Genomic DNA, 10,374 nt, shown 5'->3' on the forward strand with positions numbered 1-10,374 from the left:
TGCCAAGATAACCCCTATGATATTGCCATAAATTGGAAACAACTTGAAGGCAACCAACACATACGCCAGGAGGAAAAATTGGCAGACAATAGGTTCTCCTGGCAGGACTGTAGCTGGGCATCTCTGTTTCTTTGAGATCTTCCTAAATGTTCTCTTCTCTCATTCATATATACTATATATACTGCTTTTAACTTCTGGAGCTGTAAAATTGTTCCTTTTTCTTTTAACATCTGAAGATGTCAAGAAAACGTGCAGGCATGTATCTAACTATTAAGACAGACACAAAATTGGTCCCTCTTTCTGGTGCACCAGCCGTACCATTAAGCCAAGTGAAGTAGTCATCTCAGGCAGCAGGTTTTTGGAGGGATCAAGTCAAGGCTGGAATAGAGGAGGGAACTGTATATAGCTTGCCTTCAGCTCCCTAAGTGAACCTATTGACCTCAGCTTGTTCAATATGACATCTTTTCAAATCCTCAATATGACATCCCTTCAAATATTGAAACAAGGCTATCTTCTCACCCCTTAACCTTCTCTTCTCCAGGCTGAACATACCCAGCTCCCCAAGTCTCTCCTCATAGGGCTTTCTAGTTTCCAGACTCTTCACCATTTTGGTCACCCTCCACTTGTCAACATCTTTTTTGAATTGTGGTGCCCAGAACTGGACACAGCAGAGGGATCTATGGCCAGCTGCCCCATATAGGGGACCATTGAACTGTAGCTGCCAGCATCATGGTTAGGCTGAGATTTGGATCACCTTGTGATTGCTCTAGTGCTCTAACCACTACCTTGCCCTACTTTTCACTGCAGTCTTCTCATGCTATATGGTACCATCTGAAAGGACATTGGATTGGATTCCATAGTTAATTGAACTGTGACTCACATGAACTAAGATAGTTCAGACTGATTGATTTCAATGGGAGTCAGGTTCAGCTGACACAGAACAACCCTGAGAAAGGGAGAATGGTGTGATGCATGGGAATGATGTGGCGGACAATGAATCACATTCGAAGTCCTGTTGTCTCACCCCAATCGGAGTTGGAGAAAGTGAGGGGATGCTTTCTCATCAAATCCAAAGTTCCTTTTCATTGCTCCTAATGAGAATCCCACTTTAAAGCTGGTAGATGAATGCAAGGATGCAGCCGATGCAATACCTCCCCATCATACAGTCCTTGCTCCCTTTTAAAAACAGTTAAATTGATTATGTACTATAAACAACTGTATTGTGATATAATATGAATGATAAAAAAGACAGCGCTACACAAAGTTACATTTCATATTAAAGCACACAGCCCCAATACATAATTATAAGATGTCAAAAGTGTTTCTTTGGAACTCTGGTTTTATCTTTCCACTTCTTCTCATATACTCAATAAGACAATTTCATATCAAAGAAAAAAATTGTTTTTCTTTCTTTCCTTTTAGCCTTGAGTTTATTAGTTAATTTTTAAGAAATGGAAGCTAACTGCCAGACCTTATTATAGCAGGCCATCACCGATATACCCTTTAAATCTTTCCAGAATGGAGTAATAACCAACCTGTCAGAGTCTAATAAATAACTAATTAAGGATTTATGAGATACCTCTGCAATGCCTTCTTGAAAAATGCCCCAAAGGGCCAAACCTGGAGTCTTGGTAAGGTGTGGGTTGGTAATATAATTTATTCCGGAGAAGACTGCATCCCGGTACAGGGCCAAAATGGTGTCATGGTTTGAGTGTTGGACTAGGGCTCCAAGAGTCCAGGGTTCGAGTTCCCACTCAGCCATGGAAATCCAATGGATGACTGTATCCCAGTAGAGAGCCAATATCGCACACACACTGCCTTAGAAGAAGGCAATGGCAAACCTCCTCTAAACAGATCTCAAGATACCCCATAATAGGGTTGCCATGAATCAGAGATGACCTAAAGGCACAACAACAACAACAACAACAACAACAACAACAACAACAACTGCAGCCTGGGTCAGCCAGACAAATCCTGGGGTTTTCTGGGCACGATTTGTACAGAGGAGGTTTGCCATTGCTTTCCCTGGAGGCTAAGAGTGTGTGACTTGCCCAAGGGCATCCATTACGTTACATGGCCATGCTGGGAATCGAACCCTGCTCTCCAGAGTCATAGTCCAAGACTCGATCCATTATGTCACGCTGGCCCTTCTACTCTGTATAACATTAGGGGGAATAAAGTTAATTTTTCAAAACCAGAAGTGGGCTTTAGGACCCTTCCCTTTCTTTTTCTTTTGCATTTTTGGTAGTCTGTATGGCTCCCCCAGACCCATACATAGCCACCGTCAGCTTAGAGGTAGCCATGAAATGAATAGATTGCAAGCTTCGGCTTGAAAGAACGTATGAGAAGAGGAGGAGAAAAGCAGAGAGAGAGAGAGAGAGATAAAGAGAGGTCTGTCAAGGAGAAATCAGCCTGGCTGTTTCCTCTGTGTCAGCAAGAGACAGATTAGGGAAGGCAAATAATATGCAACGGGAGCCATTTATTGGTCAGCGCTCCCATAGACACGGCCCAAATTGTTTAATCCACAAACACAAACTTGCTCTTCCAGTTAGAGTTTGGATACAAAACAAGGTTGTTGGTAGTGAAAAGGATTCATTTCCAAAAAGGCTAGTGATGAGAGATGGTCCTAAATAAGGACAGGTGTGTATGTCTCAAGAGCTTGGAAGTTTGATTTGCAGACTACAGTTTGCCATGCTTGAGTCATTGATTTTGCTCCTTAGTGGCCAGTCCCTGAGATCTTCCATACAAATGCATACCCTGCAACATTTCTCAGCTGGAAATCAGAACATGTATGGTCATGATGGCAAAAATGATTATTAATTATGATGAACTTATAGGTTACGAAAGGCTACAGCAGTTTGATTTTGCCTGAGCCTATAGGGAAGAGCAAAATATGGATTTTCCGTCGCTGCTCCGAACTTATGGAATGACCCGCCGGAGGAGATCCACCACATTTTGACTCTTACAGCCTTTCAGAAGGCTCTTAAGATGGATCTCTTCCAGCAGGCCTTCCAACTTTGCTTCCCCTCCCTGGATATGAATATGAATCCAAATATGAAAACGAATATGAACTTAATATATGATTGTCGTTGGCACCTCTTTCTGTCAAAACAAATATGCTGGAGTGGGCAAAAATGTGGGACATAGTATATCTATGGAAAAATGGGAAAGGGCATGGGGTAAGGATCTGAAATGTAGCTAATGGTATTTTAATGCTTTTATATTGTGATTATTTTAATATTGTTGGGAAAGGGATTAATTTTGAATTTTACTGTAATTTTTGATGTATTTTTCACTGCTGTAACCTGCCCTGATTCTGTGTGATTGGGAGGGCTATAAATATTATTATTATTATTATTATTATCATTATTATTATTATTAAATTGGCACATTTTGAAAGCAGCTGAGAAAGTGGGACAGTAATGGGGACTGTCCTTGGCAAATTGGTGCAACTGGAGGGTCTGCAAATAGGCCTCAAGACACTTGCAGACCCTCAAGTGGAGCATTATGTACATAGGTACTATGAGGATTGTAATGCAAACTAGTGCCTGGCTTCAAAACATCCCACTCCACCACTTTGTGGAGCACAAACTTGCAATGAAGTAGTCTTTGGTGACTAAACCTGTTGGAAAACATAGTTCTGGGAAGTGAGAAGGAAGGCGATAAGCAAGTAGATGATAGCGTACCTTGAAAGATAAAAAGAGGAAAAGATAGATAAAGAAGAAAAGGATGAGTAGGGAAATATAACTAAGGTTGACATAAGTGGAGGAGGAGATAGGAGAAAGTGAGATGGATCAGGATGAATAAGTGAAGACAAAATGGGAAAGATAGATATGAAGGTAAGAGGAGGTAAATATGAGTAGGAATCAAAGAAGGAATTAAGGAAGGGAGACAGAAAAATAAAGTTAAAGAAGATGTATGGTTTACAAACTCTGAAAAATGGAGACCAAGTATATGTACTTTCTAAGTGGTTTACAACATATAAACCAATTGCCCCCAATGTGTTTGCTCAGCAATTCGAAATGGACAGAACTGGACCGAAATGCTGTGTGTAAACGCACACACTTTCACTGCAAAGAAATATTATTTGATGCACTATTATTGTAGATGGAAATACGCCCTTCCTAGACCTCTCAATATCCTTTCCACATCCGTTATACAGAACCAGTTTTGGATAAGTTGCCCAATGCAATGCCCGAAGCGAAGTGTGCATGCGTTGTGTGTAGGGGAGTGATCAACATCTGACATACCTGAAGTAGTCCATTGATACGGGCATAATTAGATTTTTATCAGTTTCAGCTAGGTGTAACTGTTTCATTATCACTGACCTGGATTACTTTCCGGCATGTCTCCCTCATTAAAACCTACAGCACCTATGCTAATGGGTTTTGTTTCCATCAAGATATAATGAGGACTGGCAGATCTGCATATTCTCCAAGCGAACGGAGAAGGGAGACAAATACGCCGTTTTATTACCACCTGACAGAGACATAATGATTTTCCAGAGAATCTCATTACCATCATATTATGCCATGATTTAACTTAAAAATCGTTGCCTTCCATTGCAACCTTCTGCCAGCAGCAGGCCTTGTTTTAGAAAGTTTGGAGGTTATTTGGTTCAGCAAAAGAGAGATGATGCCTCCTGCCAACCGTGGTAATTCCTCCCCGACCCATCTAAAGTATGCTTATATTTCTTGGATTGTAGGTGTTGAGAAACCATGTTGCAGAAAAATTGAGGAACCACCATCCCTTGACATGATTTAAGCCAGGGATGTGAAAAGTAATGCCAATGGGCCACATGTGGTTGCCCCCAAAACTTCGCCGATCCCTGACTTTTTCTATACATCTTTGCACCCAAAACACACAAGCTTGCTTTCATGGGATCTGGATATGCATTGTAATCCTAAATACCCTAAAGGCAACAGATCCCATGTGATCTTGAAAGCTAAGCAGGGTCAGCCCTGGTTATCCCTTGGATGGGAGACTGCCAACAAATACCAGGTGCCAAAGGCTATTTTTCAGAGGAAGGAACTGGCAAAACCATCTCTATTACAGGCTATGCATAGAGGATTCTGGAGAGCCAGTGTGCGCATAGTGGTTTGAAGGCACACAACAACAACAACAACAACAACAGCAGAGGTTTCTGACCTACCTCAATAACAATAATAATTGGACAAAATACATAACCATGTTGGCCAAAAGCCATAACGTTTTCTTGACTTTTTGTGGACAAAATGTGCAACCTTCCACAAAAATGGTGCAGTTTGAGTCCTCTTGTGACCCACTAACACCTGCTATGCTATGCTATGCTATGCTATGCTATGCTATGCTATGCTATGCTATGCAATGCAATGCACAGCACAGCACACACATAGATGCCCAAAAAACCTAGCATATTTCAACTCAATCCTAGTAGCTGATAGGCTACTGTGTCACTTCCACTTATCCTCAGATAAAGTGCTGGTCTAGCCTGAAGTTAGGGCAGGTGATGGGGGTGAATGGCCATTGCCCCCGGATGTCCACTTTTGGTAGCATAAAATTGTTGCAATATTGGGTGCCATTGTATTAACCTGGTACTCTTTCCCTGCATGCAAGATCAAAACAGTCAAGATCTCTACTCTCAACATCTGCCTCACCTGGGTCAGCCACTTCCCATTGCCTGGTCTTGGCTACCCTTCTTCCATTGCAGAGCAATGCAGCTCTATCTCTCCTATCTTCATAGGTAAATGGAAGCAAACGATTGCCGGCATTCGGAGGGGGGACAGGTCACAATTGATGGCCTCCTGGATCCGACGAGCACAATATACTCATGTAAAAAAACCTCTCCACCCACCGCCCCCAACTTTTCTTACCACTCGCCAGTTGTTTGTGTGCCCATCACTCAGCCTTGTTATGTCACCAAACTGTAAACACAATATTTTACCTGGGAGAGCCGTTGTTGGTTTATGGAGCAGGCTTCCCAGTTGGAAAATGAACCATATGGCGTGTATGTCAGATGCGAGAGAAAGGAAGCAAACCTTTTTCGGATGGAGAGGGAACAGATTGACTCCTAATTAGGTTCAGATGGCCCTTGCCATGACTGTATGGAAACCGCTTCGGCTTAGCTTCACCTGAGGTGTAAAGGTAGGGCTGGGTGGGCAACAGGCACCCCTTGTGCTGTTGGCCCCTTCTGACTACCCAAATTTACCCTTTTCTGGACCAAAGTGTGAATATTCTCCTAAGTCGCATTCACTTTAAAAAAGATTGCAGGCCACTGTTGTGACACTAGATCTCTCTGGCAGAAAAGGCTAAATATCTCAAAAAACTACAAATCACAGAATTCCATAGCCTTGAGCCATGGCAGTTAAAGTGGTCTTAAACTACATTAATTCTGCAGTCCAGCTGCAGCCCTGGATTGGGTTGACTTCCCTGTAGTTGCTTTGCTTAGGGGACTCTGTCCCTTTGGATACTAACTCTCCATTGGCATAGGACAGAGGGCCACATGAGGGCACAGGGATGCACTTTGCCCGCCATTGGTGGGGATATCCATTTTCTGAAACCAGAAGTGGACTTCTGGCCAGTTCTGGTTCTTGCATTTTGGTATTTTTGGCTGCCCATATGCTTCTTCTCTCAGGGATTCCTTGCATGACACACAGCCTGGGTCAGGCCATCCTAATCATATCTTCCAAGTGTGTAGCTAATGGGGATGGGAGAGGCAAAAAGCCATTGTCCCCCTCCCAATGTATTCTGTATGTCTTTCAAATTTGGGCGAAATCCATCCAGTGGTTTTCACATGAAATGATACCAAACATGGAGAAAGAAACACCATTACAGTGGACCCTTTGTATCCACTGGGGTTTGGTTCCAGGACCACTCATGGATACCAAAATCCATGGATGGTCAAGTCCCATTGTATACAGCGATGTAGTAAAATGGCATCCCTTATATAAAATAGCAAAATCAATATTTGCTTTTATGGGGGGTAAATTGGGAATATTTTCAAACCATGGATGGTGAAATCCATGGGTGCAGGCGGTCTGGCTGTATATTTATATGGATGAAAATACATAGGAGAGATGGGAGGAAGGAATATACATTTGGAGATGGAAGAAGGAAGAAATAGGTATACTCCATGTGTGCACATGTGCACACACACACAAACTAATAGCTAACACAATTAAGCAGCGAATGCTATGGAACTCAAAAGCCATCCTATGAACTATGAAGCTACTATTACAGTTCTCATCTCTAGGATGTGAATATTATCTGCTTAGAGGTTGACTGTCTTGCTTTTCCCCATCTTCTCTCTCCCTTCTTCTTCTTTCGCCATCCATTCATATAAAAGAAACATTATGCTCATTGTAGTGACGGGGAAGGAATAAGGTCACCGCACAAAGATGCTTTGAAGTGGAACTCAATTACGGAGGCATGCAAAGAGATTGTGTTTTAAATATGCTCTGGGAGTCCTTATGGGGAGCAATATTCCATTCCATTCATTTCCATGCAAATTGGTGGTTGCACAACTCAGTTAGCAACATGAAGGATCGCCACATTGCAACCTCCCTCCCTATCGCATTGGGCTCTACATTGGGCTGAGCATGGACAGATGGATGGAGAGCCATTTTTGCTTCAACTCTGTGTGGGTTGCACTGCTTCCATTTTTAATAGCAAGAAGTGATGTTCCAGGAATCTGAATTGATTTCCAGGTGATTTTCTATATGAATCTCTTCTGTTTCATGGTTTGTTGTTGTTGTTCTGTGTCTTCAATTAAATGTATGGTGACCCTGAAGTGAGCCTGTTATGGGGTTTTCTGGGCAAGATTTGTTCAGAGAGGTTTTTCCATTGTTTTCCCCTGTGGCTGAGAGAGCGTGACTTGCCCAAAGTGGATTTCCATGGTTGAGCAAGGATTTGGACCCTGGTTTCCCAGAAACCTAGTCTGATACTCAAACCATTATACCATGCTGGAACGAAACAGTATCAAAATACACACAGGGTTTTTTGTTTTTGATTCGTTTCCAGCTATGAAACTTTATGCTTCTGCTTTTATCTATCCTCCTCCATGAAGCTAAAAAGGACATGGCACTCAGAAACTTTGGACAAGTCACACTCTCTCAGACTCAGAGGCAGGCGAGGGCAAACCACCTCTGAACAAATCGTGCCAAGAAAACCGCATCAGATGGTGATCAGAATGGAGACTGCAGTCAAGAAATCGGGAAGATTAGGAACGTGAAGGGCAGCTATGAAAGAACTAGACAAAATCAGAAAAGTATACAGTTGAACACTAAAGTTAGAACCATCCAAGCCAATATATTCCCCATCACCATGTACAGATGCAAGAGTTGGACAGTGAAGAAAGCAGACAAGAAGAAAAACAACTCATGTGAAATGTGGTGCTGGAGAAGGGTGCCTGAACCTGTTTTGGGGTTAGGCTTTGGATAGCTCCTTTTAAGTTTGGGCTATTCAATTATTCAAGAGCTGAGAGCAAGAAAGTGTTGCCTTTCTCATATACACTCAATATTTCACAAATAAAACAAAAACCAAGACATGTCTGGCCCAGAAAAATCAGTGTATGCTGAAGATGCAAAAGTTATTAATGAAAAACAGCCAGAAGAAGTTGCAGCAGTTGGCTTTTGCCTCAGCCTATTGTGAAGGGCAACTTTCTGCCTCCATCTCCGATCCATCCGCTGATGTACATCCACTGATGTACAAGACACATTGCAGAAATAATCCAGTTTGAGACTACTTTAAGTGCCCTGGCTCTTCTGGGAATTCTGGGAACTGTAGTTTTGTGAGACATTGAGCCTTCTCTGTCAGAGAGCTCTGAGTACACAATAAACTACAGTTCCCAGAACTCCCTAGCCAGGGCAGTTAAAGCAGTCTCAAAGTGGATTATTTCTGTAGTGTGTTTTGGACCTGAGTGCAAAGTACTTTTGCACTTGGACTCAGTTTGCAGCAGATGAAATAAGCTGAGGACGGAGGGAGCCAGAGAGGGAAACTGGAACATTTTAAAAGCAGCTGAGAAAGTGGGATGGCACCGAATTAAGCAGGACCGTCCCTGGCAAACTGGGGCAGTTGGAAGGGCATGATTTTAGCAGGATATACCATTGGGTACATTGAAGACTGAAGCTTGTCTTTATCTGACATTTTACAGTCACTCTGTAAGAGACAGGATGAAAATCAAACAAAAAGGCCCCTTCTTCTTTAAGCAACAGGCTGCAAAATGGTTTGGTTTCTTAAAAGCCCATGGCTTGCTAGTCTTTGCGAACAGTGGCTTTTCCCTCTAAATGAAAACGCCGCTTGTTCTTGAGCCGCTTCTGATGGCTTGGCAGCAATTAACAATCAAACACCTTTTTCAAAGCTACCCCCAGCCAGTCCCGATAATGGTGTGCAAACACGACAGCCAACACAAAAGCCAAGTTCATTTCAGACTCTGCAAGGAACACGAAGGAAAATGTTTGCCAACTGGGCAAAAAACATTCGAAGGAAACCCCACCATGTACACTTTTTTCAGACTCTTTCTTAAAAAGTATGTTATAATACACTTAGAAGAAAATTTAAAGGGAGAGACGGATTGTGAGACGATCCCCAAACACTGCGTTCTCCCACCTACGCTGGACCTACAAAAGGATCATTGACATTTTCTTAAATATTAAATTGAATATTAAACTGCAGTGGGCCCTTGGTATCCACTGGGGTTTGGTTGCAGGGACCCACCAAAATCCGTGGATGCTCACGTCCCATTAAATACAATGGCATGGCCAAATGGTGTCCCTTATATTGAATGGCAAAATCAAGGATATGGAGAGCTCACTGTACAGTCGCCTTGCCATTTTCGCAGCGTGTTTCGGACCGATGATTCTATTCTCTCCCTGCTGTTGGTTTAACCGAGTGCAAACTATTTCTGCAGTTTGGACTCAGTCTGCAGCAATTGATATAAGCTGAGGATGAAGGAGGAACGTAGGAGGAGAAGGAACCAGGACATTTTTTAAAAAGCTGGCAAAATGGGATGGCAGAGGATTAATTGGGATTCTCACTGCTCATTCGGGGCAGATGGTGCAGGATACACTACCATGATTTGGTCTGATCCGTAACAACTCCAAGATTGGAAAGAGTGTTTGGCCTCCTATTGAGCACAAGAGCGGCGAAATTAAGAGCCATGCACCAGGAAAGGAAGAGCGGAATAATTGGAGTTTTCCACTCTCGGTTCATCTTACCTTTCCTGGCGTGAATTACTATAAAGTAAGCCCTGTCTCCATGGAGACAGGCATTATGGTAATGAGTGTCATAGAGGGCTCCCCGTTGCGGAAATAATTACCATGCCCTGTACAGAATACTAAGCTCCCAGGCAGAAAGCACCGCGCCAAAATGGAGTCCCTTGCGTTGAAAAACGCCAGT

The sequence above is a fragment of the Sceloporus occidentalis genome, unplaced genomic scaffold (assembly GCF_023333645.1).
Source record: "Sceloporus occidentalis isolate IW3139 unplaced genomic scaffold, rSceOcc1.0.p SCAF_10, whole genome shotgun sequence".
Taxonomy (NCBI): Eukaryota; Metazoa; Chordata; class Lepidosauria; order Squamata; family Phrynosomatidae; genus Sceloporus; species Sceloporus occidentalis.